The sequence below is a fragment of the Hyaena hyaena genome, unplaced genomic scaffold (assembly GCF_003009895.1).
Source record: "Hyaena hyaena isolate Hyena2069 unplaced genomic scaffold, ASM300989v1 scaffold_137, whole genome shotgun sequence".
Lineage (NCBI taxonomy): Eukaryota > Metazoa > Chordata > Mammalia > Carnivora > Hyaenidae > Hyaena > Hyaena hyaena.
The window spans coordinates 2,440,363-2,468,273 of NW_024080769.1; the positions used below are offsets into that span (position 1 = coordinate 2,440,363).

The 27,911-nt window shown below is 44.8% G+C and overlaps 1 long non-coding RNA gene across 1 annotated transcript; it reads right to left on the reverse strand.

Moving 5' to 3' along the window:
* Positions 1–9,857: 9,857 nt before the first annotated feature.
* LOC120235753 lies at positions 9,858–26,276 on the reverse strand. Its single transcript, XR_005529494.1, has 3 exons — positions 26,055–26,276; positions 15,086–15,109; positions 9,858–9,968 (listed from the first exon to the last, which is right to left on the reverse strand). It is a non-coding gene; the product is annotated as an uncharacterized LOC120235753 (long non-coding RNA).
* Between the last annotated feature and the right edge of the window lie 1,635 nt (positions 26,277–27,911).

Here is a 27,911-nt window from a genome sequence, read left to right on the forward strand (position 1 = left end):
CTGGAGCCTGTTTCAGTCTGTGACTCCCTCTCTCTCTGACCCTCTCCTGCTCACGCTGTCTCTCTCTCTCTCTCCTAGAAATAAATAAAACATTTAAAAAATAAAATAAAATAAAGAAGAGTTAATAATACCTATTCTTCTCAAACTATTCCTAAAAAATGAAAGAGAGGGAAACTTCGAAACTCATTCTATAAGGCCAGCATTACCCAGATACCAAAACCAGATAATGATACCACAGAAAAAAAGAACTACAGTCTGATATCTCTGATGAATAAAGATACAAAAATCCTCAACAAAATATTATCAAACCATATCCAACAATACATTTTAAAAAATCACTTACCATGAGCAAGTGGGATTCATTTTTTTTTTAATATTTTATTTATTTCTGAGAGAGAGAGAAAGAGTACAAGCAGGGGAGAGGCAGAGAGAGAGACACACACACAGAAGCAGGCTCCAGGCTCTAAGCCACAAGCCCAGAGTCTGACATTGGGCTCGAACTCGTGAACCATGAGATCATGACCTGAGCCGAAGTTGGACACCTAACCAACTGAGTCACCCAGGCACCCCAGGTGGGATTTATTCCCGGATGCAAGGATGGATCAATATTGATAAATCAATCAATGTGATACATCAATTCAACAAGAGAAGGGATAAAAACCATATGATTATTTCAATAGATGCAGAAAAGGGATTTGACAAAGTACACATTCATCCATGATAAAAACTCTCAACAAAGTAAGGGAACATACCCCAACGTAATAAAGACCATGTATGAAAAACTGCCAGCTAACATCATATTCAATGGTGGAAAACGGAGAGCTTTCCCCCTAAGGTCAAGGACAAGATAGGGATATCCATTCTTACCACTTTTATTCAGCATAGTACTGGAAATCCTAGCCACAACAATCAGACAAGAAAGAGGAATAAAAGGCATCCAAATTGGTAAGAAGGAAGTAAAACTTTCACTATTTGCAGATGACATGATACTATATATGAAAAACCCTGAAGATTTCAACAAAGAAGTATTAGAACTGATAAGTGAAGTCAGTAGAGTTGCATGATATAAAATCAATGTACAGAAATCCACTGCATTTATATACAATAATAATGAGACAATAGAAAGGGAAATTAAGAAAATAGTCCCATTTACAACTGCACGAAAACTAGTAAGACACCAAGGAATAAACCTAACCAAAGGGGTGAAAGACCTGTACTCTGAAAACTATAAAACATTGTTGAAATAGATTAATGACACAAATGGGGCACCTGGGTGGCTCAGTTGGTTGAACGTCCGACTTCAGCTGAGGTCATGATCTCCATTCCGTGGGTTTGAGCCCGGTGTCAGGCTCTGTGCTAACAGCTCAGAGCCTGGAGCCTGCTTCAGATTCTGTGTCTCCCTCTCTCTCTCTCTGCCCCTCCTCCACTCACTCTCTGTCTCTGTCTCTCAAAATAAAATAAAGACATAAAAAAATAAAAAATAAATAAATAGATAAAGATGACACAAACAAATGGAAAGATATTCCATGCTCATGGATTGGAAGAACAAATATTGCAGAGATGTCCATAATACCTAAAGCAATCTACAGATTTAATGCAAGCCCTATCAAAATACCAACAGCAGTTTTTCACAGAACTAGAATAAACAGTACTAACATTTGTATGCAACCTCAAAAGACCGTGAATAGCCCCAGCAATACTGAAAACAAAATGCAAAGCTGGAGGTATTACCACTCCAGATTTTAAGTTATACGATAAAGCTGTAATAATCAAAATAGTATGGTGCTGGCACAAGAAAATAGACACATGTACAATGGAACAGGATAGAGACCCCAGAAGCAAACCCATGATTATATTGTCAATTAATCTATGGAGGCAAGAATATACTATGGGAAAAAGACAGTCTCTTCAACAAATGGTTGGGGAAACTGGGCTGCTACATGCAAAAGAATGAAACTGGACCACTTTCTTATACCCTACACAAAAATAAATTCAAAATGGATTAACAACTTAAATGTGAAACTTGAAACCATAAAATTACTAGAAGAAAGCATGGGAAGTAATTTCTCTGACATCAGCCGTAGCTACATTTTTCTAGATATGTCTCCTGGGGCAAGGAAAACAAAAGAAAAACTATTGACACTACATCAAAATAAAAAGCTTCTGCACAGCAAAGGAAACAGTCAACAAAACTACAAGATAACTTACTGAATGGGAGAAGATATTTGCAAATGACAAATCTAGTAAAAGGTTAATATCCAAAATATATAAAGAACTCATAAAACTCAACACCCAAATGCCCACGAAAAATCCAATTAAAAAATGGGCAGGGGCCCCTAGGTGGCTCAGTTGGTTAAGCATCCCACTTCAGCTCAGGTCATGATCTCATGCACGGTTCATGAGTTTGAGCTCTCTGTTGTGAGTTCAGAGCCTGCTTCAGATCCTCTGTCTCCCTTTCCTTCTGCCCCGCCCCTGCTCATGCTCTCTCTCTCTCAAAAATTAACTTTAAAAAATGGACAGAAGATACGAACAGACGTTTTTTTCAAAGAAGACATCCAGATGGCGAACAGACACCTGAAAAGATGCTCAACATCCCTCATCATCAGGGAAATACAAATCAAAACTACAACGAACTATCACTTCACGCCTGTCGGAATGGCTAACATCAAAAACACAAGAAACATCAAGTTTGGTGAGGATGTGGAGAAAAAAAGAACGCTTGTGCACGATTGGTGGGAATGCAAACTGGTGCAGCCACTGTGGGAGACAGTGTGGAGATTCCTCCGGGCACCTGGGTGGCTCAGTTGGTTAAGCAACTGACTTCAGCTCAGGTCATGATCTCACAGTTCGTGGGTTCGAGTCCCACGTCAGGTTCTGTGCTGACAGCTCAAAGTCTGGAGCCTACTTCAGAGTCTGGGTCTTCCTCTCTCTCTGCCCTCTCCTGCTCACATTCAGTCTCTCTCTCTCTCAAAACTAAAAATAAACATTAAAAAAAATAAAAAACAAAAACCAAGAGATTCCTCAAAATATTAAAAATAGAAATACCCTATGATCTAGTAATTGTACTAGTAGTGGTATTTACTGGGTATTTACTAATTTGAAAAGCTATATGCACCCTATGTTTATAGCATCATTATTTACAATAGCTAAATTATGGAAGCAGCCCAAGGGTCGATCACTAGATGAATGGATAAAGAAGAGGTGGTATATATATATATATATATATATATACAATGGAATATTGTTCAGCCATAAAAAAAATAATGAAATCTTGCCATTTGTGACAACATAGATGGATCTAAAGAGTATAACACTAAGTGAAATAAGTCAATGAAAGACAATACAATATGATGTCACACATATGTGGAATTTAAGAAACAGAACAAATGAGCAAAGGGGGAAAAAGAAACAAAACAAAATAACCAGATTCTTAACTATAGAGAAGAGAGAGGTTGTCGTGGGGGTGGGGGGGAATGGGTGAAATAGGTGAAGGGGAGTAAGTACACTCATCACAATGAGCACTGAGCAATGTATAGAATTGTTGAATCACTGTATTGTCCACCTGCAACTAATATTAACACTGTTAACTATACTGGAATTAAAATTTAAATTTGGGCCCCTGAGTGGCTCAGTTGGTTAAGCATCCGACTTCGGCTCAGGTCATGATCTCACGGTTCATGGGTTCGAGCCCTGCATCGGGCTCTGTGCTGACTACCAGCTCAGAGCCTGGAATCTGCTTTGGATTCTCTCTCTCTCTCTCTCTCTCTCTCTGACCCTCCCCTGCTCACGCTCTCTCTCTCTCTCTCTCTCTCAGAAATAAATAAAATAATTTCAACTTTTTTAATTTAAATTTTAAAAAATTCAAAAAAACAAAAACAAACAAAAATCTTCCTTTGATAATCGTAACATTTCTGTCATCTTGACATTAGCATCTATTAACTGTCTTCTTTTCATGCAGTGTGAGACCCTCCTGGTTTTGGGTCTGACAATAATCTCTTGAAACCAGGGCATTTTAGGTAGTATGTTGTGAGACTCTGGATCTTATTTAAACCTTCCATTTTGACACTACTCCAGAAGAGAAAGAGAGACGCCACCTCGTTACTGCAAGGAGGGACTCGAGGTCCAGGTTCCTCACTCAGCCTCTAGGGCTGCCATACAGGAGGTACCACAGAAGGTTATGTTAAAGAACATAAGTTTATTTTCTCCTGGTTCTGGAGGCTGGAAGTCCAAGATGAAGGTGTTGGTAGGGCTGGTTCCTTGATGAGACTTTTCTCTTTGGTTTGAAGACAAACTACCTTCTCACTGTGTGCTCACGTGGCCTTTTCTGTTGGCACATCCCTAGAGTCTCTAACTCTTCTTATAGGGACACTAGTCTTATTGGATTAGGGACTGGGACTCCTTATTATTCCATTTAACATTAATGACCTCCTTAAAGGCACTGTCTCCAAATACAGTCGCATTGGGGGGTTAGGGCTTCAACCTATGGCTGAGGGGGAGGGGCAACAATCCAGTTTCCAACTGTCTCCATTGACTCTTGAGCTGGAAGGGCATGAGAGTTCTGGCTCCCACTGCACCCCCATTGCTAACTCTCTGGCTGTGAGGGGCAGGTATGTCTCCTTACTGCCCCCCACATGGCCTCCACTTACACTGGACTGCTCAGGGCAGTCGTAACCTCTAGAGTGGAAAGAGGAGATATAATTTGGGAGGAGATAAAAGAGGTTTCAAGGAACTGGGAATGTTTTATTTTTTAGTTGGGTGATAGGTATGCACGTGTTCATTTTATTGTTATGTTAACTGCACATATGTTACATAAGGCATACCCTTTTGTATATATGATATATTCTAGAATTTAAAAAGTAAAAAACTAGAAAAATCCACCCCCAATAGAAAAACTGAACCACAACAAAAAAGAAATATGGTCTCTTAAAATATTTATAAGTGGACAGAGAATCTAAATAGATATGTTTCCAAAGAAGACATACAGATGACCAACAGGTACATGAAAAGGTGCTCAACCTCACTCATTATCAGAGAAATGCAAATCAAAACCACAATGAATTATCACCTCACACCTGTTAGAATGGCCATTACCAAAAAGACAAGAAAGAACAAGTGTAGGCAATGACATGGAAAAAGGGAACACTTTTGCACTGTTGGTGGGGACATACATTAGTGGAGTCACAATGGAAAACAGTATGGAGATTCCCAAAAATTTTAAAAATAAAATTACCATTTGACCCAGCAATTCCACTTCTGGGTACTTATCTGAAGGGGGGAAAACATTAATTAAAGAAGCTATACACAACCTCATGTTCATAGCAGCATTATTAACAACAGTCAAGGGGCGCCTGGGTGGCTCAGTCAGTTAAGCGTCCGATTTTAGCTCAGGTCATGATCTTGCAGTTCATGGGTTCAGGCCCCACATTGGGCTCTGTGCTGACAGTCAGCTCAGAGCCTGGAGTCTGTTTCAGATTCTGTGTCTCCCTCTCTCTCTGACCCTCCCCTACTCATGCTCTCTCTCGCTCTCTCTTTCAGAAATAAATAAAACATTTAAAAAAATTTTTTCCTAGAAAATTATTTAAAAAAAAAAATCAAGACATGAAAGCAACCTAAGTATGCACCAGCGGATGAATGGATAAAGAAGATGTGGTCTATATGTACGATGGAATATTATTTAGCCATAAAAAAGAATGAAATCTTGGGGTGTCTGGGTGGTTCAATCGGTTAAGCATCCAACTTTGGCTAAGGTCAAGATCTCGTGGTTTGTGAGTTCGAGCCCCATGTCTGAGCTGTCAGCACAGAGCCTGGAGCCTGCTTCGGGTTCTGTGTCTCCCTCTCTCTGCCCCTTCCCAACTTGAGCTCTCTTTCTCTCTCTCAAAAATGAATAAGCATTAAAAAAATCTTTTTCTTAAAGAATGATATCTTGCCATTTTCTAAAATATGGTTGAAACTTGAAGGCATTATGCTAAGTGAAATAAGTCAGACAAAGAAAGATAAATACTATATGATCTCATTAAATGTGGAATCTAAAACAAAAACAAACAGAGAAAACAAGCTCATAGATATAGAGAACAGATTGATGGTTGCCAGTGGTGGGGTCTGGGGGATGGACAAAATGGGTGACGGGTGTCAAAAGGTACAAACTTCCAGTTATAAATAAGTCCTGGAATGGCAACAGCATGGTGACTATAGTTAATAACAATACTGTAGTATAGTTATTTGAAAGTTTGTAAAAGAGTAGATTTTAAGAGTTCTTACCACAAGAAAAAAAATGTGTCACTATGTATGGTGATGGGTATTAACTAGACTTATTGTGGAGATAATTTTACAATATATACAAATATCAGATCATTATGTTGTATACCCAAAACTAATATAATTTATGTCAATCATGTCTCAATTAAGAAAAGAATATTTAGGGGCACCTGGGTGGCTCAGTCAGTTAAGTGTCTGATTTTGGCTTGGGTCATGATCTCATGGTTTGTGAGTTCGAGCCCCGCATCAGGTTCTGTGCTAACAGCTCAGAGCCTGGAGCCTGTTTCAGATTCTGTGTGTGTGCCCCTCCCTCTCTCTCTCTCTCTCAAAAATAAATAAATGTTAAAAAAAATGTTTTTAAAGAATACTTATAACAAAGCAAAGGTCTTTAGAAATAACAGTCTAACATCTGTGTAAGTAGGCATTATTTATGTAGCAGGCAGTGTGCCTAAGCACTTTACACATATCATCTTATTTATTCCTTACCACACTCCTAGGAAGTAGATATTAACCCATATTACAGACGAGTAAGTTTAGATTCAAAGAGGTTATGTCACATGTCCATAATCACAGAGACGGGGTTCAAGCCCAGGCCTGTCTACAGAGCCCATACTCTTTAATCCCATAACACACTGAACAAGGTTAAAGCCAAGTAATATCTTTCAGCATAATCATTGCATGCTATGTACCTGCCACAGCTAATAAAGCCTGACAGGGAACATTAGACTCCACAGGACAGATAATGACTCTTGTGAGTACAAGGGGTGCCTGTGCCCAAATTAACACAGGCTATGACCTGAAGTGGACCAGGATCCACCCAGGTGAGTGGGGCTTGGGCTGGCCAGCCAAGAGCTGTGTTGAAGCCTGTCAAACCATGTGGGCAGGGCCTTGAAATACAGCAGAATGGGGAGGAAGGAGAGCCAGAGATAGGGAACCATGAAAGGTATCTCATCTCTTCTTTCAGAGGGAGGGATTCCAACAGTGGGGCAGGAGCTGTTGGTGCGGGAAGGCTGGAATGGTGTCTGAAACAGGAAAATACTAGAGATCAGAGCTAGCAGTTGAGGCAGGGGCTAGATCTACAGCCACAGAGACCCAGACACAATGTCTGGGTCCCACACCTTCTCTGAAGCAGAGAAGAGGAAGGCCACAGAAATCAAGTGATGATGTGCTAAGGTGGCCGTGCTGGGGAGCTGCGGGCCCTGCCCTAAACCACCTGCCCAACAACTGAGTGGCAAAGACCTGCCTGTTCACTAGGCTGAGGGAATGGGCTGAGCCACCAGCCAGGAGCCCACATGGTCACTGACCATGGGGATGGTGGTTAAGACCAGCAAGATGGAATTCTCCAGAGAGGACTATCAACCCCCACGCTAAGGTCACAGGCCCTGTAGGCCACTCCAGAGGCAAGCTTGGAGTGATTGTGCACCCCAGATTCAGGCTGAATCCCTAGCAGCTGAGCGCTTGCCTACGATGAGGGAGACATATCTGGGTACTCTTTTAGACCTCAAACAGAGTGACTGTGACTAGGGTGGCAAGTGGCCCATACCCTCCCCCTCAGAGCTGCTGAAAGGGCAGTTCTCCCAGCCCCAGTTTATTTGGGGATGGGGAAGGGCAGCCAATTCACAGCTGATGGTGGCTTGAAACCTGGTCTGGCTGTACAAGTGGGACAAATAGATAACTCCTTGGGAATTTTACATTATGAAATATCCTTCTTTTCCTCTCATAATATTTCTAAAAAGCCTGTATTTCTAATATTAATGTATCCATATCAGCTTTCTTTGGTTAATGTTTATAGGCATCTGCTCTATAACCTTTTCCTTTACTTTCTGTGTTTTTCTACTTAAAGTGAGCCTTTTGTTGGCAGCAGGATTGAATTTTGGTTTTTTATCAAATCTGATAATCCTTGTCTTTTAATGGCATATTTATACTATTTACATTCATTGTAATTACTGATACAGTTGAATGTATCTTGCTATTTGTTTTCTACTTATTCTTTGTACTTTTATTCCTTTTTTCACTTCCCTTTGGGTTAATCAAGTTTTTATTATTGCGGTTGTTATTCCATTTTGCTCAACTATTAGCTTTTTTCCCCTAATGTTTATTTTTGAGAGAGAGGGAGAGGCAGAGAAAGAAGGAGACAGAAGAGGGAGACAGAGGATCCAAAGCAGACTCAGCACTGAGAGCTCAGAGCCTGATGTGGGTGTCAAACTCACAAACTGTGAGATGAGATCATAATCTGAGCTGAAGCTGGATGCTTAACCAACTGAGCCACCCAGGCATTCCTCAACTATTAGCTTTTTATAACTCCATTTAGTTCTCTCCTATCTTTGGTGCTATTGTTGTACATTTATTTTTATGTTAAATTATTATGAGATATTTTTGTTATTTAAAATACTCAATAATAACTTATAATCATATACATGCTTACCCTTTGCCCATAGTCTTCATTCCTTCCTGCAGTTCCATCAGAGGTCATTTTCTTTCAGCCTATAGAACTCCCTAAGGATTTCTTGTAGGGCACCTGGCTGGCTCAGTTGGTGGAGTGTATGACTCTTGATCTCAAGGTTATGGGTTTAGGCTGCACATTGGGTGTAAAGGTTACTTAAATATAAAATCTTTTTTTTTTTAAATTTTTAACATTTATTCATTTTTCAAGAGATAGAGAGTTAAGTCGGGGGAGGGATAGAGAGTGAGAGAGACACAGAATCTGAAGCAGGCTCCAGGCTCTGAACTGACACAGAGCCCAACACAGGGGTCGAACACAGGCTCTGGCACAGAACCCAACACAGGGGTCGAACTCATGGACTGTGAGATCATGATCTAAGCCGAGGTCAGATGCTTAACCGACTGAGCCACCCAGGTGCCCCTTAAATATAAAATCTTTAAAAAAAAAGAACTTCCTGTGGTAGAGATGTGTACTTCTGACAAACGAAATTCTTTCAATTTTTGTCATCTGGACACATTTATTTTGCCTTTATTTTTTAAGAATATTTTGCTGGGCATAGACTAAATTGACAGGGGTTTTTCTGTTAGCACTTTAAAAATGTAATTTCATAGTTTTCTGGCTTCCATAGTCAGCCACCAAGTGTATCATTGATATTCTGTCCTCTCTGTTTAGAAATATGGTTGCTTTAGGGTTACCTGGGTGGCTCTAACTCGACATCAGCTCGGGTCATGATCTCATGGTTCATAAGTTCAACCCCTGCGTCAGCCTCTGCACTGATAGTACGGAGTCTGCTTGGTATTCTCTCTCTCTGCCCCTCCCATACACTGTCTCTAAACAAACAAACAAACAAATAAATAAATAAATAAATGAAATGGTTGCTTTCGGCTCAGGTCATGATCTCACAGTTCGTGGGTTCAAGCCCCACATCGGGCTCTGTGCTGACAGCTAGCTCACAGCCTGGAGCCTGTTTCAGATACTGTATCTCCCTCTCTCTCTGACCCTCCCCTGTTCATGCTGTCTCTCTCTCTCTCTCTCTCTCAGAAATAAAGAAAACATTTTTAAAATTTTTTTTAAAAAAGATTTTATGCTTTGTCTAAATTTTCAGAAATTTAACTATGATAGGCCTAGGCATAGTTTTCTTTACACTTACCCTGCTAGGAGCTCATTGATATTCTTGAATCTGTGGCTTGATGTCTTTCTTCATATTTGGAAAATCCTCAGTCATGACGTCTTCAAATATTGCTTTTGTCCTATTTTTTTTTCTTCTCTCCTTGTGAGATTCAAAACACATATTAGACTTTTTGAGCATGTCTTACACACCTCTTATGGTCAGTTCTGTTTATTACTCTATTTTTGTTCATTCCATGCTTAAATTTGGATAATTTCTTTTTTTTTTTTTTAATGTTTTATTTATTTCTAGGAGAGAGAGAGACAGCGTGAGCAGGGGAGGGTCAGAGAGAGAGGGAGTCACAGACTGAAACAGGCTCCAGGCTCTGAGCTGGCAGTCAGCACAGAGCCCGACGCGGGGCTCGAACCCACGAACCGCGAGATCATGACCTGAGCGAAAGTCGGACGCTTAACCGACTAAGCCACCCAGGCGCCCCAAATTTGGATAATTTCTATTGACTGGTCACTACCCTGTCTTCTGCTGTATCCAATCTTCTGTTAAACCCATACAGCACGTTCTTAATTTCAAATATTTTATTCTGCAGCCTCCAGTGTCACTTTTTCATTTTTATAGATTCAAATGTTCTGTTTAAATACTCAGTCTTTTCACTCACTTTACCCATCTTTTGTTCTATTCTCTTCAATATATTAACCTTATTTATTTTATTTTTTAAAAGTTTATTTATTTACTTTTTAGAGAGACACAGCATAAGCAGGGGAGGGGCTGAGAGGGAGGGAGACAGGAGACAGAGAATCCCAAGCAGGCTCTGTGCTGCAGGGTTCAAACTCCCGAATCACAAGATCATGATCTGAGCCAAAATCAAGAGCTGAACGCTTAACTGACTGAGCCACCCAGGTGTCCCATTCTTACTTGATTTAAACCCCTTGTTTGCTAAATCCAATATCTGGATCATCTCTCAACCCATTACCTCTTTTATCTTTTGATTCTGTGTCATGTTTTCCTGTTTCTTCATAGATCTAATAATTCTTGCTTGTAGTGACTACACTTTAGAATCTGTAAATCTTACTATCTTCCTCTGACAAGTGTTAGGTTGCGTTCTGGGAAGCATGTAAACTACCAGTGGATCACCTTCATCTGCAGAGGTTTGGTTTTAGGCTTTCTTAAGCCTGAAAGTCTTCAGTTTTGCCCTTTCTTCTAGAGTTTAGCCTTTACTCCTAGGGTATAGCCTTTCTAGAATCCTTATTGGAATACTTACCAATATCGCTCCCCTTTACTTGGGCCTGAATTTTAAAGTGTCCTGGGGAGTAGGGCACCTGAAGGGTTTAGTCAGTTGGGCTTCTGACTTTGGCTCATGTCACGATCTCACGTTTTGTGAGTTCAAGCCCCACGTCAGGCTCTGTGCTGACACCTCACAGCCTGAAGCCTGCTTTGGATTCTATGTCTCATTCTCTCTCTGCCCCTCCCCCCCACTTGTGCTCTGTCTCTCTCTGTCTCTCAAAAATAAATAAATGTAAACAAAATTTAAAAATTTAAAGTGTCCCCAGGATTTTCAGCCTCTGCAGTCTGCCCAGCTCCCAGGCTTCTCTGCTGGATCTTTCAAAGCCTCACCCTGAAACATGTGCAGGTTAGGGGTTGACCAAGAAACCAAAAGGAATTTTTACAAAGATGTTTCCATCCTACACTCCAAATCCAAGTGCACATATCTAATTTGGCTGGGGAGGGGGGTGCCGAGTGAGACACTCACTTCCTTCTTGATCCAACTCCCTGCATTTCATTTTGGAAAACAGCCTCAGGGGGAAAACTGGGTAAATTTAGGGCTCACCTGTGTGCCCTCTGTCTGTCAATGATCATAACCCTACACTGGCTGTTGTCTAGTGCCTGCAAACTATTGTTACATATATTTTATTCTGAGGATTTATAGTTGTTTACCAGGGAAGATTCAACCCTAAAACCAATGACCTCTACCATGGCTGGAAGTTCCTCTCTTTGGAATTTAAGAGTTTGAGGCTGAGAAAGTTGAAAGGGGGAGTATCAGAGAGGCCATGAAGCTATGTCTGAGCTCAGAGGTCATGCCGAGTAAGCTAAAAGATGAAGTAGAAACAAAGAATTTGCAGAAGCTATGAGGAAGAGAAAATCTGGAGAGTCTGGAGACATTATCTTTGTGTGTGGTATGTGTGTGTTTTAGCTTCCATTGCACACAGATGAGACTTCAGATTATTTCATTTTCCTACAAAGAAGAAGGAGAAGACTGACAGAAGAAGACATTTCATGGTTATTACAATGCAATGGTTATGCTGCATGGTTATTACGTACAGCAGCAACCTGTGATGATGGTAAAATTGTTGTATAAGCTAAGTTGCAGACCATGAATCTTCAGGTGAGGATATCCTAGATGAATTTCCTCAAATTCAAGAATTGTCCCCATTTTCCTGAGGGATCAGGAAAGAGGAGATCAGAGAGGGGTGGTTCTTGTTCTTGCTCTGTCTTGTTACACAGGGATCTGTGACCGATCCATTCTTTCTCACATCTTAAAATAGGTTCTCCTTGCCACACAGGATAGGGATGGCTCTTGAGGTGAGGAGGCTGTCCAAGTGCTCGAGTGCTGGTGCTCGCCCAGCTCACCCTGCCACCTTTTCTTAAGCCTTGGGGCTCTTGAAGCTGTGGTTTTCCTCTGGGTGGTGACTCAGTGGCCAGGGACCACCCTGAAAGTGATCCTCTCTTCCCCTGGGCCTCACTGACCACCCTGAGGAGGAGGTAGCTGTGGTTTCCCCTGAAGCAACAGCCACAAACTGCCAAGCCCATTCCACCTACCCTCCATTCCCCACCCCACCCCTCAGTGGACTTGCCCTAACCTCAGGGTGTCAACGGTAAGAGAACTGGGAAGGGCTCATACATCCAAGGGTTGTGGTGTTTTTAATGAACATTGCCTTTCACAGCATGAGTGTAGAAGATAAACACATTAAATAGATGTAGAGAAGGAGGCTGAAATGTTTTAGGGGCTTCTTTCAAAGTAATCAACTCATTCATTCATTCAGCATTCCTCAAAAGCCCACTAAAATCCAGGACAGTAGACTCAGAGATGCAGTGCCTATGTTCCCCTTCAGGGAAAGACTTGGTGCCCAGGAGGGGTGGAAGGTCAAGGTGGGGCAGTAGCAGATGCTGGGTCTGGTCTGGGATACCTGGAGGGGAGAAGACAAGAGCGCAGCAGGGAGCAGGCACAGGATGATGGTCTTGATGTACCACTGAGTCATAAAATGTCAAGGCAGACAGGAAGCTGTAAGGCTTTCCTGACCCTTCACCAGACACGGTGAGAAGTAGGTCCACAGCAGAGGAACTTTCCTAAGGTCCCACAGTGACATGGAAGCAGAGCAGAGTGTGGATTCTTGGTATTAAAGATCAGCCTTGGGCAGAAGGGGAGACTGCGTGGCCCTCAAGGCCAGCAGAGGACTCTTGGAGAAGGCCTAGGGAGACAGAGGAGGGGACAGAAGGAAGTCCTTCCTAATTATTTGACTTGTCCAGCTCTGGGACCTCTCCTGGGGCTGATAAGAGATAAGAGTGGCTAGAAGTCGGCCTCCCTCCCAACTGACCCTAGAGGGCTGCCTAGAGGAAACATCCATCAATAAGAGCAGGGCAGCAGCTGCAATAAGCCAGTGTTCCGGCAACTCCTGGAAACCATGTTGGAGAAATGCTGACCTGGTGAAAGATGGGAGTGAAGAGTCCAGTGTGGGAAGCAGCCAGTTCAAGGTTGTATTTGAATATTCTGATTAGTGAGATTACTCCCTTGCAGCAGAGAAGCTGTAAAAAGTGCTTTCGATGCCAGACTCGTTTGTTTTGAGCAAGGATGACTCATCACAGAGTGCACCATGGGCCCCACAATCCTCCACCCGCACAAGGAGGAGCAGTGGGAGGGGACAGAAATGGACTGGGCACAGATTGTGGCTTTGAGTCTTGTCCAAGACGGAGGGAAACCACGTCAGAAAGTTTAGCCAGGCCGCAGCTGCACCAGCTCTGTCCCTGAGATGGCCCTAGAGGGGATGGGACCCGGCCATCCATGTCTTCTAGGCCAGGCCCAACTCATGTTCAGTTGTAAACACTATTAAGGAAGCTAGTGGCAAGGGGGTGAGGGCTCTGTCTGCCACCAGCATCAGGACTGTCTATGACCAGGATCAGGGCTCCCAGTGTGGCCAGGGTGAGAGCTCAGTCTGTGATGGCATCAGGGCCCTCACATTAAGGATTACCCTCCAGGTGGGGCTCAGAGCCAGGGAAGTTGTGGACAGTGTTGGAAGGCAAGGGGTGGGGGCTGCCTGGGGGAGAGGGGAGAGGAGGAAGCATGAGTGCTAAGAGGTAGCTGTGCCTGAAGCCAGCTGAGTAGAAACAGGACAGGCGGTCAGAACTCCAGCTGCGCCACTACCTGGCTGTGTGATTTGGAAGGCTACTTCCCTTTTGGGGGGTCTCTTTTTTTGTATGTGTAAATTGGAGATATTTCCTTCTGCCATGCCTAATACCAGCCAGCTACAAACCATGCCACTTCCTGTTTTACAAAGCACCTTCTCCTTTGACCCTCATAAGAACCCCACCAAGGCCTGCCTCCCAGGCACACTTCTAAGGGTGAGAATGCACTTTGTGGCATAACTGAACAAACTGGATAGAACGATTTGCTCAGTTTTTAAAGGGGAATTGCTTCAGAGGACAGGAAACTCTCAAAAGGGAAGACCCTTATTGTTGTCACGGTTTCTCCTCATGTCTTTTAATTTTTATTTTCCAAGGTAATACATGCAAAGCGTTTGCAGAGTCAAAGTGGGCTAAAGGGCTGTAACAGAAACAGCACTCTCTCAGCCCACTCTGTTCTGCTCTCCAAAAGCAACTACTCTGGCTCATTCAGTTGTTTCCTCTGGTTTTTGACTCCTAAATAAAGCATTTATTGCTATTATTGCTATCTCCAGAGAGGTCCAATCTAGATACCGTCTCTTTGGTCTTCCTACCATGACAAGTGAAGTTCACTTACACCCTTTCTCCTCTCCTTTCAGTATCACAACACCACATTTCTTAGTTACATTCTCATCAGTAAATAGCATTCTCTTTTCCTTGTGCTATTATTATTAGATATTGTTGTTATATATGTTAATACATTTATAAATTATGTTTATAAATGTCTATACATTACATATTCAACAGTACATTGTTGAGATTATTACATTTATATATTTGTATGTTTTTGAAAGAAGCTGAGAGAACAGTATATATAGTTTGTTACTTACCCATTTTGATGTCTTCACTTGTTCCTGTGGATCCAAGTTAAAACTTGTTGTTATTGCCTTACTCCAATACAGCAGTTTCCACCCACCTCCTTTCTGCTGTTATTGTCAAATTTATTCCATTTCTATAGGTTATAGACCGAACGATACAATTATAGATATTGTTCTATACAATTGCCTTCTAACATACTGTCTTTTATAATTACTTTACCAGCACTCTGGTTTTTCATATGGTTTTGAATTACTTTCTGGGTTCACTTGCTTTCAGTCTGAAGAACTTCCTTTAGTACAACTTATAAGATAGGTCTGCTGGTCACCAATTCTCTCAATTCTTAGTTGGGAATGTCTTTATTTCACTTTCACTTAAAAATTTTTTTTAATGTTTTATTTATTTTTGAGAGCAAGGAGAAGAGTGCAAGTGGGGGAGGGGCAGAGAGAGAGAGCGAGACACAGAATCTGAAGCAGGATCCAGGCTCTAAGCTGTCAGCACAGAGCTCCACGTGGGGCTCGAACTCACAGACCACGACATCATGACCTGAGCCAAAGCCAGATGCTTAACCGACTGAGCCACCCAGGCGCCCCATTCACTTTCATTTTTGAAAGCTAGTTTTGCTGAATATAAGATTCTGGGTTGACAGTTTTTTTCTTTCAGCATTTTGAATATGTCATCGCTCTGCCTTCTGGCCTCCATTGTATTTGATGAGAAAGTAGCTGTTATTTTTATTAGGGTTTACTTGGATATAACAAGTCATTTTTCTCTTGCTATTTTCAAGATTTTTCTTTGTCCCGGACTTTCAAAAAGCTACTACAATGTATGCGTGTGTGTGTGTGTGTGTGTGTGTGTGTGTGTGTATCTCTTCATGTTTATCCTACTTGGAGTTCATTAAGCATCTTAGATGTGTAATGTTTTTCATCAAATTTGGGAAGTTTTCAGCCATTCTTTCTTCAAATATTTTTTTAAAAATTTATTTCTAGGAAAGAGAAAGAGAGAGACAACGTGAGCAGGGGAGGGTCAGAGAGAGAGGGAGTCACAGACTCTGAAACAGGCTCCAGGCTCTGAGTTGGCAGTCAGCACAGAGCCCGATGCGGGGCTCGAACCCACGAACCGGGAGATCATGACCTAAGCAAAAGTCGGACGCTTAACCGACTAAGCCACCCAGGCATCCCATCTTCAAATATTTTTTATGTTCTTTTCTCTTTCTCCTCTCTTTCTGGTACTATCATGCTTATGTTGGTGCACTAAACAGTATCCCACTCCTCTCTAAAGCTGTGTACATTTTTCTTAAATCCTTTTTCTCTTCTTCAGACTGCATATTCTCTATCAATCTATCTTCAAGTTTGCTGATTCTTTCTTCTGCCAGCTTAAATCTACTTTGAGCCTCTCTAGTGGATTTTTCATTTCAGTTCTTATATTTTTCAACTTCGGAATTTCCATTAGGTTCTTTCATATAATGTCTATCTCTTTATGGATGCCATTTGATGAGATAGTATCATTGTACTTTCTTTTACTTCTATATGCATGGTTTCCTTTGGTTCTTTTTTTTAAATGTTTATTTATTATTGAGAGACAGAGCATGAGCACGGGAGAAGCAGAAAGGGAGACACAGACTCTGAAGCAGGCTCCAGGCTGTCAGCACAAAATGTGGGGCTCAAACACACAAACTGCGAGATCATGACCTGAGCTGAAGTCGGACGCTTAACCGACTGAGCCACCCACGCTCTCCTCCTTTGGTTCTTTGAACAGATTTATAATGACTCCTGTAAAGTCTTTGCATGTTACGTCTCACATCGGGACCAAGAGGCAGCTTTGTTGTTTACTCCTTTTTTCTTGTGTATTGGTAACACTCCTGTTTCTTTGCATGTCTCATATTTTTTTGTTGAAAACTGTATTTTATTTATTTACTATATTATGCATGTACACTTGTAGTATAAAAGTATATTAACATTTTAGATAATATACTGCAGCAATTGGATATTAGCCTCAACCCCAACACAGTTCACTCTTGCAATTTGCTAATTTATTTAGTGATCTGGCTGGACTATTTTAAAAAGTATTTCTTTTGCAGTGTGCAGCCTCTGATGTCACTCCTAAAAGGCACAACCTTGGGCGTGTTGCACTGTCACCTTGGGATGACAGTGGTTTCAGCAGGGCTTTGTCTCTTTCCTCGACTTTCTGTTAAGCTGTCTCTGTTGGTATCACACCCAGCTGTTAGTCTCCACTAATTGTTAACTGATTACTCTATCATTTTCAACAATGGCCTAGGTCATAAATTGCTTCACAGTCTAATCCAATTAAATTAAGCCCCTTTGCAAGGGCTGTCTTTGAGGCTAGACTTTGAGATCTATTTTGAACCCAGAAGGGCTCTTCTCAGCTGTCTCTTTCCCTTCTCTCTGGTAAACTTCTAGCTGGTTAAATGTTTAGCTTGTTTTTCTCATGGAGCTACCAGTTTTATCTCCGTTGCTTACCACCAATATCTCCATTGTTTTTGAGAGCACCCATAGGCTTGAGTTTCCCCATCCTCTGTTCCAAATAAAATCAGTTCCCTTGGGGAGAGCTTCAGGGCTCTGTTCTCAGGGCCATCCTCTCTCCCTGTACCAAACCTTTAAGGTGGGTGTCTTGGGGTGAGTCCCCTACATTACAAGGGTGTTGGGCTGGAGCAGTAGCCTCTGGTTTTCTAAACTAGCCTCTCCCAGTGTGGAAACTCTATGAGTGAAGCAGAGTGATGAAGATCAGGGCCCAAATATTCTCAGCCTGCCATGTTCAGGATAGATTTCTCACCCTACGAGTTGGGGATGGGTTGAGGAAGAAAGTCCTAGTCCTCTTAGCTACTCTTTCCTGAAATAGAACTTCTGCAACACAGGGATGAGGGAAATGGTAAATGCTAGTGGTCTGTCACCCCCAGAGAGATACAGTAGCCCTCAAGTGGGAGCAAGGGTAGCAAGAGCCCTGTGTTCTTGGCTGTACTCTCCTGGAGTGGTACTTCTGTTACTGTGAGCTGGAAAGAGAGAGGGAGGAAGCAAGTCACAGCTCAAGTGACACAGTCTCCCATCCTTCTTACCAAGTTTTAGTAGATCTTAACCAAATGTTACTTTATTTGCTGTATGTCTTTAGGATACTTTCTAGAGGATTTTTAAATTAAATTTCATTGGTTATCATTGTTTTATTGGAGAGAAGATCTGTGGAGCTTTTCTTGACACCATTCCAGAAATCATCTCCCTAAGATCTTTTATATCCTGGTGTTCTAAGATTTCACAATAATGAGCCTTGGTGAGAGGTTTAGGTTTCTTTTGTTTTCATTTACTGCACCGGACAGTCAGCGAACTCAATCTGAAAATGTTTATTGTGGGTTTTAGCTGTAGATGGATACAGATAGATATAGATATAAACATATGATATGAGATACCATATATCATAAGATATAAGAAGATATATATTTTCCCCCTGACAGTTGTCTCTGTTCTATCAGGAAATGGAATCAGTCAGATTGATGGTGAATCTCACATAGATCTAATTTTCTTATCTCTTTTATCCTGTTATCTATCTCTGTTTCTTTCTGTTTAACTCTCTGAAAGGTTTCCTTGACTATCTTTTCTATCACTTAAATGTACATGTTCTCTCATTGTTCCCCTTCTTGTGGCATCTTGTTCTTGTTTCAGTGTGTAACATTCTTTCCATTCTCTCAGATTATCAATGATAGTTTCTTTGAGGTTTTCTTCTGCTCTTTGCAGCATCTTCACTCTGAGACCTTTGTTTCTGAATTCTTTTTTTTTTTTTTTTCCTGTTGTTTTGGCCTCTCTTACATGCTGGCAGCTTCCCTCAAATGTCAGGAGATTGGCTCTTTGTTTTGAAGCTAGACATCCCATCCTGAAGTTATGTTCATGGCACCTGGAGATCACTTTCCATGGAGCAGAAAAAGAGCCGGCTCTGCAGTTAGTCACACATGACTCACACTTCACCTCCACATCTTCCTGCTGCTTGGATCTGATGGGTAAATCCCCTGAAGATCAGTTTCTCTTTTAGTAGAATAAGAATAATAATACACACTTGCAGATCCCAGCCTTTCCCATTCATAACCCAATGTAAGGCACTTTCGTTAATCCTCATTATCTCCATTGAGTATTGATGTGCACTCTCCTTCTCTCCCTCCTTTCCTATCTGACATATGCTCATGATCATGTCTCTGCCAATTATGGAGGGGCAGACCATTCCTGATCATAAGAACTTGCCATCATGCTGTCTTAAGCAGAGTTGTTAACTAGACAGATTTTGGTGTCAGGTTGGCCTGGGATGCAAGTCCTGCACTGAGCCCTGAAATAACAGATATGACGTAAAAGCAAAGATTCACCCAGTGTCCCCAAGCCTTATGTGAGACCCGTATTTACTACATTTAAAAGGATAAGAGGAGGGGGTTCCTGGCTGGCTCAGTTGGTTAAGCATCCAACTCTTGATTTCAGCTCAGGTCATGATCTTGCAGTTTGTGAGTTTGAGCTCCACTGACAGTGCAGAGCCTGCTTGGGATCCTCTCTCCCTCTCTCACTGCCTCTCCCTTTCTCTCTTCCTCAAAATAAATAAACATTTAAAAACATTTAAAAATTAAAAAATAAGCAAAAATGATGAGAGGAACCAGGAACATACTCTGAGGGAAGCAGAGCCCACCCAAGGGGAAGACCCTCAGTGACAACAGGCAGCTGGACCCCAGAAGAGAGGTTCCTCTCTGCTCCCCAAAGAACTGGAAAGTTGTGTCTTAGAGCAAAGAGCACATCTTCAAGTCTCAACAGCCTGGAGAAGACCCGGTTGGACTTCATGTGCCCCATGCACATGCTTCCCTGGCTCCCCACCCCCTCCAACTCCTTCCTGACAGTGCCACTGTACTGCTCAAGCCCAGGCTCTATTTTCTTGAGGGTACCATGTCCCAAGCAAGGTTATGAACTAAGAGGAGGGAAGGGACAGGCTCTCCCAGGGAAGGGCGGCCAGCAGGGGAGGTCTTGGCCTCCTAGTGAGAATCCATGCCCCCTGAACGCCCTCAGAGCATTCTGCACCAAGCATTCAAAGTCTCCTCTGAGTTGGGTCTGGCCCTATTCCTTCAAGCCTCTGAACCAAACATGGCTAGTGTTCAAACCAGTGGTCTCTGGGCCCAGGTTGGGAGCTTGGCTAGCACCTATACCATAGATAGTGCCTTCTGGGAAGGGCATCCATGCAAGGAGTTCCACACACCCGAGCCCTCCGTTGAGAATACTTGCCTCCAGGCCTGTGTACATCATGGGGGAGCAGAACCAACACACTCAGTGCTCAGGGACTGTCCTGCACTCCCGCGACCCCCTCCCTCATCTCTGTCACCTCTCCCACATTTCTGAGGGACACAAATTGGGCACATATTCTGATATATACTCAGCAAGCTCTACACACCTCCATCTAATGGGCCTCAAGAGGCACCTCCTACGGGCATTGCTCTGTGCTAGGTCAGGATGAGGCAAAAACAGGGAGCAGGATGTATCCCTGTCCTCCAGCCAGTTGGAATAAAAGGCAATACTTGCCAAGTGTCCAATAGTAATGCAGTAGGAGCCTAGAGGGATGGATCTATTTTATTTTATTTTTAATATATTTTATTTATTTCTAGGAGAGAGAGAGAGACAGCGTGAGCAGGGGAGGGTCAGAGAGAGAGGGAGATACAGACTCTGAAACAGGCTCCAGGCTCTGGGCTGGCAGTCAGCATAGAGCTCGACGCGGGGCTCAAACCCACGAACCGCAAGATCATGACCTAAGCGAAAGTCGGACGCTTAACCGACTAAGCCACCCAGGCACCCCAGGATGGATCTATTTTAAAACAATGGACCTGAGAGGCACCTGCATGGCTCACTGGGTTGAGTGTCTGACTTTGGCTCAGGTCATGATCTCACAATTTGTGAGTTTGAGCCCTACATTGGGCTCTCTGCAGTCAGCACGGAGCCCAGTTCAGGTCCTTTGTGCCCCCACCACCCCCAGCCGTTCCTCCATGCTCTCTCACTCTCAAAAATAAACATTTAAAAATTAAAAAAAAAAAAAAAAAAAGACTGGACCTGGAGATGTTCTCGAGCCTGCTCTGGGTGGTAGTCACACAGGTGTATGCACATGCAGAAATTATCAAGCTGTACAGTTAAGATACATATGCTTCAGTTACAAAAAAACTGTAACTGGCCCCAACCCCAGAACTCAGCAGAGAGTAGACAAGTAGGGATGGCAGGTGGCAGTGTCATGGGGAAGAACAGGTCTAGAGGCTGTGGTGGCAGTGGGAAGGAGCTACGAGCACAGGATGGAGCTGTTGTCAAGAAAGACGACACAGGCCTGGGGACTAACAGAATGGCAGAGACAGAGAGGATCCAGAGTGACAGTTCTGGGGTACAAAAACCACAGCAGCCATTTCTTTAGGGAAACAGGAGTTCTGGGAAGTCTCAGCACACGCACAGCTGATGGGGAAGTGAGGGAGGGATTTGTGGGCTACTACCTTTAGATCCTGACTGAATGGGGACCGTACGACGGACAGCTGGAATGTCCAGGGCAGGATCCTGAAGTGATTTCAAATGATGACCAGCAGCAGCCGGCCCACAGCCCTGAGACCTCCCCCTCCCCAATGTCTGGTTTCCTGAAAGCAATCGAAACAGAACAAACTGGAGCCCACCCTAGGCTAGCCAAGGTCAGCCCACCACCATCTTGGCCCGGTATTCTGGGGACGTGTGTGGTAGGTCTCCAACTCAGAGGTGGAAGGGAGAGGGCAGACAGGATGCGCTGCATCAGTGCTGAGGGCCGAATCTAGACCGCCCATTAGGCTAAGCAGGGTCCCTCCCCACATCTCTGATCCCCCAGAGCAGAAGGCTCAGCACCTCACAGTAGCTCCCTCCATTCTTCATAAACCCTAAGTGCCAGGATGTTTTTCTCTCTCTGGGGTGGAACTTTGTCTCCAGTAGAGTCTTTGGAGGTCTAGTACACACTCCTGTCCCCTGGGGGCTGCTCTTCTCTGCTCATCCAGCATTCTCGTGCACCAGTTTACTGGCTCTTCTGCAGATAGTGGGTAGTGAAGGTTCTGAAAGGATCACAATCCTTCAGGTGCAGTCTGGGCCAGAAGGAGAAACAATCACCTCCTTTGATCTGTACGCTGTGCCACTGTTAATGCAGCCCAAACTTCTGGGGAAGATACATGCATTGTTGTGTGTTCTCTCATTTACCTCATGGCAAAGAGAGGAAGCTTTCATTTCACAGGCACCTGTCTTGGTTTCCCACAGCTACTTGCTGTGGCCCCTCCAAACCCTGCCCCATTGGGCCTCTGCCCATCCTATCCACCTTCACCCACTACCCTCTGCCCTATTCAAGACCCATCTTTCAGTTCCCCCAGCTAGCCCTCTCCTTCCTACCTTTGCACATGTCATAGCCTTGGCCTGGAATGTTCTGGCTTATCTTCCCCAACGAGCTCCTGGTCACTCACATTGCCTCTGCTCCTTTCCTCCATAAATCTTCCCCGAAGCCCCTCTCTTGTCCTCACTAACTTAGGCCCCATGGTTACCGCTGAGAGTGGCATTCAGTACTTCCTGGTGCTTATCAGAGTGTTTCCTCTTCCTTATCTGATAAAGGTCTGTCTCTCCCATTAGGTAGCTAGCCCCCAAGCGCAGGGTGCCTACCTGCTTCTGCTCCTCACTCTACCCCCAACACCGAACACGGTGCCGGGCATGAGGTATATGCAGGAAAAACAGGGATCAAGGGAATGAATGAATAAGTGAACGAATGATGTGGCACACCACTCCATCCCGCCAACACAGAGCAGAGGATGCAATGTGGAATGTGGGCTTTAGACACAGGCCCACCTGGGCTACCTGTATTCCAGCGCTGCCACTTAGCAGATGATGTCACTTCACCTCTCCAAGCTTCGGTTCACTCACCAGGAAAACGGGAGTGATAACAGTATGTACCCCACAGGACGACAGGTGAAATACAGTCATGTACACAAAGGATCTGACACGCAGCGCTCAGAACATAATGAGTCTCCTTTCCGGGTCGTGAGAAGGGCCTGTTCCCATCCTAGGACCCCCAACAGGTATGTCCTCATCACCTGTGCTGCCCCCAAAGCAGGCGGGGTGGGGAAGAGGCTGTCCCTCATAGGAGACTTGCTCTGGGGATTCTCTAAGTCCCTAAATAGTTTGGGACTATCTTCACTCTCAGAGGGCCTCAGAGCCCCTTCATCCTAGTCCCTCTATCAGAATCACAGGGAAAGGGCACACTTGACTGTCTCCATTTTCTGACCAAGCAAGCAGAGGCTCTGCGGCCTGGCTGCATGGGGCACCCTCACCTCCTCCAGGCCTGGTGATGCCCCTCACAGGAGGCTCTGGGGCCCAGGAGACTGTGGCTGTGCCTCGGGCTTGCTAGGGAGAGGGGTCCAAGTCCTTGCCCTCTTGGTGGTTTGTTGGCTCACGCTATTAGAAAGGCGTATTCCTGGGGCACCTGAGTGACTGAGTCGCTGAAGCAACGAACTCTTGATTTCCGCTCAGGTCATCATATCCCGGTTCATGAGATGGAGTCCCACATGGTGGGGTGGGGCGGGAGGGCATGCTTCTGATTCTCTCTGCCCCTCCACCACTCACACTGGCTCTCTCTCAAAATAAATAAATACACTGTAAAAAGTAAAAAAAGAAAGAAAGGCATTTTCCTTTGGGATGACTGGGTGGCTCAGTCAGTTGACCACTGGACTCTTGATTTTGGCTCTGGTATGATCTCATGAACCAAGCTCTACATGAGGCTCTGTGCTGACAGCTCGGAACCCGCTGGGGATTCTCTCTCTCCCTCACTCTCTGCCCCTCCCCCCCAAAATAAATAAGAAGAAAAGGGTTTTCCTTTTCCTCCTGCCCCTTTCCTACAATAACCACGAGGGATAAATAAATGGAGAAAACCTTCCATGATCTAAGAAGCCCTTCTAGCCACAGACTCGTGCCAGGTGGGTCTTATCTGCTTCTCTGTGAGAATAAGACTGAGTGGTCAGGGCTATTTCTGGGCAGAAGGGAAGGGGGCATCAGCCCCTGGCCATCAGAAAAACGACCCTGTCCTCAAGGGGCTTGCATTTGAGGCATCAGTGAAAACCTCTGAAGCATCTTCAGAACACATTTAAAGCCACAAACTGCCCAATCCAGTATCTGAGTTTCCCCAGGCTCTTTTTTTTTTTTTTTTAATGTTTTATTTATTTCTAGGAGAGAGAGACAGCGTGAGCAGGGGAGGGTCAGAGAGAGAGGGAGTCACAGACTGAAACAGGCTCCAGGCTCTGAGCTGGCAGTCAGCACAGAGCCCGACGCGGGGCTCGAACCCATGAACCGCAAGATCATGACCTAAGCGAAAGTCGGACACTTAACCGACTAAGCCACCCAGGCACCCCTCCCCAGGCTCTTTTAAGGGCGTTGCTGGCCTAGCCCACACCAGTAAGCTCTCCTGCCTGCTCTGGCCCATCTGAGCCCCTCCTTTTCACACTAAACCCCTTAGTTTTAGGCTCTGCAGGATGGGATTACTCCTGCCTCCACCTACCACATCCAAACTCAAAGCCAGACCCAGAACCTGGATCAGATGTGCCAGCTAGCCCCAGGCCTTTGCACACACTCCCCTTTGCACCCAACTCCTGCTCTCCCTGTCATCTTTGTTAACGCCTACCCCTCTTTTAGAGTTCACCCCAGGCAGCCTCCTTACAGAGCTCCTCATTCCTCTGAAACATCTGCAGGCCCGGTGGGTTGTCCTGCTGAGCTCCCTTGGTACCCTAGGGTTGCTTACCTCGCCCCTTACCCCCTCCCTGGGCTGGTCTATCTGCTCTTCTGTCTTTTTCACTAAAAAGGAAGTGCCCTAAGAACAAGGCTGGGACTTGCTCCAGGACAGTGTCTGGACACAGAGTTCGAAAAATGAATGACTACAAGGAGGCCGTGCGTGTGCTGGGGTTGGGGTATATAGGGACTCACTAGACTTTCCACTCAATTTTGCCGCGAATCTCAAGCTGCTCTAAAAAGTAAAGTCTATTCATTCTTTTTTAAGTGAATGAAGGAGGGGCGCCTGGGTGGCTCAGTCTGTTAGGCGTCCGACTTTGGCTCAGGTCATGATCTCACAGTTCGTGGGTTCAAGCCTCGCATCGGGCTCTGTGCTGACAGCTAGCTCAGAGTCTGGAGGCTGCTTCGGATTCTGTGTCTCCCTCTCTCTCTGACCCTCCCCTGCTCACGCTGTCTCTCTCTCTCTCTCAGAAATAAATAAAACATTAAAATAAATAAATAAAATGAATGAAGGAATGAAGAAACATGATCAGCCCTGATTACACAACATTGGCTTACAGAGACCTCAGGCCACTGTACTTGTGTGAGATGCCCCTGACAGTAGGGTCATCCCTAAGGGACAGGACTTTCCTCCCTTGACAGTCCTGACAACCTGCAACCCACCAGGACGTGGGTACACCTGGGGGAGTGTGGTCTGCCCTGCTGGATGCCCGGCGGCCAACCCTGACCATCCACCTGGGACACAGTATGTCGACGGGCCTGCAAAAGCCATCTGACCTTTGGGCTGGGCCCTCCCCGTCTGCCACTGACCCACTCCCGGGAGGCTAGACCGACCGGTGAATGTAGGAGGAACCGGGAGGCCCACAACCCCTCCAGGCATGCGTGGTCTTACTCACTCTCTGCCCATAACCTAGAGTATTCCGGCATCCCAGACTACCAGTCTCTCCAGGAGCCCCTGAAGGACTGAACCAGAGCCATGGCAGGATCTTTAGACCAGAGGGGACAGTCCTCACCAGGAAGTATGCCACGAGATTTCTCAGTGTTCCTGTTCACCAATCATAGGAATGGGGCAACTCAGTGAAGACTCTTTTCCCCCAGAAATTCCATGCCTTGGCCACTGCACCCCTGGAGGTCCAGGCAGATCAGGAAAGGCTGCAGAAGCCTTTGGGGCCTCCACACTGTCCCAGCCCCCTACCACACACTCACTCACCTTCCCCAGCCGCTGCTTGCAGCCAGTCCTGGAGGAGGCCACACGGAGACTGCAGGGACAGCCCGCCACACAGTCACACTCCAAGACCCAAGCTTTCCAGCTGTTTCTCCAGTTGGCCTCTTCCTCTGGTCATCCTCCAAAGGCTCTGAGCCTGGGAGGCGGCAAGGGCTTCAAGCCGGCCAGCGCTTCCCCACTTCAAAGCTGTAGGAAGTTAAGCCTCAGTTTGCTCATCTGCCAAATGGGGGTAATATCCACATTAGGGACTGCCATGAGGATTACATTATAAACGGTGTCTGTCACTTCCCTCCGGTGCCCTATGTGTAGGTGACCACGCAGCCCGGTTTATTCAGGTCAGTCCCAGTCGATGCCTGTTGTCCTATTGTGTGTGTTGCCCCTTTTTACTCTCAGAAGTGCTCGCTTTGGATGACAAAAGACATCTTCAGCCTACCTGCATGTCTTTCTATTTCAAGTTCAGCCTCTGCCCATGTGAGCAGCACCACCCACCTCTACTCTCTCCTCTAAGAGGCCATCTCTTGGTCTGTAGTCAGGACAACTTTTACACCATCTCTCTGAGCCTCAGCTTCTTTATTTTAACGGGATAGCAATGCCTACCTTGAAGAATGGTTAGAATTAAATGAGATAAGCAAGATTTCCCTTCCATGGCCTCTCTCCCTGGTTCCCATCATGCCGATTTCCCCACAAGAGTGGAGCTCCAGGGCTCCAATCAAGACACTGACTGTTAGGGGGCACCTGGGGGGCTCAGTCGGTTGAGCATCCAACTTCAGCTCAGGTCGTGATCTCACAGTTCTAAGTTTGAGCCCCACATCGGGCTCTCTGCTATCAGCAAAGAGCCCACTTCAGATCCTCTGTCCCCCTCTCTCTCTGCTCCTCTCCCTCTTGTGTTCTCTCAGAAACAAAACATTAAAAAAGAGAGAGAGAGTGATTGTTAAAAGTCCCACATTGGTGAGGGAGCATAGGGAAGCTGACACACACACACACCCTCCCTGCAGGTGGGAGGAGATGTATGACATTCCTCAGTCACTCCTGGCTGCTCAAGAACAACGGAAAGGACAGAAAACAAATGGTTAAATTGATAAGAGTCTCCATCAGTTTACAAATAAATATCTTAGTAATATTAGAAGAAAAGGGCAATCTTATCAATAGCCTAATCTCCAGGAACACCCTACTGTCTTAATGTTAGCGCTTTACTAGAGGGGAAAACAATAGAGATTCCTCCAGGAATCTGTGAGTCATTTTTAGCATATGTAAATCCCTTTAAGAAACTTCCTCTTGACTCTACCTCCCCCAGCTCCATAGTATATAACCAGTCACTCGTCACAACCTCAGTGCAGCTCTTTCTGCCAATGGGTCCTGTCCCGTGCTTTCATAAAATCACCTTTTTTGCACCCAAGAAGGCTCTCAAGAATTCTTTCTTGGCTCTTGGCTCCAGACCCCACCAAAACCCCATCAAAGTGACATAGGAGCTCCCAAGCTGTGCTCTAGAGCCAGAAGTGATCTTCACCCCCGCCCCCAGGCTCCACGGGGCCTCCCAGCCTCCCCTTCCCGCTTGCACCCTTGTGTTTCTGCCCACGCCCGCCGCTACAGCTGGAAACCCTCAGCCCTCACCCACCTGGCCCACATGGAGTGAAGGCACCTTTGAACTCTCTCTGCTCTTCCAGGAATCCAGAGGCCCAACAGGGAATTCGTTGGGCCTCCAATCCCCAGGGACCTGCTATCTGGGCCAACAGGCAAAGGGTAACCATGTAATTTCAGCAGATAAAGCCACCATGGGACCAGCCCGTCTCAGCAAGAGAATGGCCCGTTCTCAGATAATAGCTGGATTCGCAGCAAGTCCTC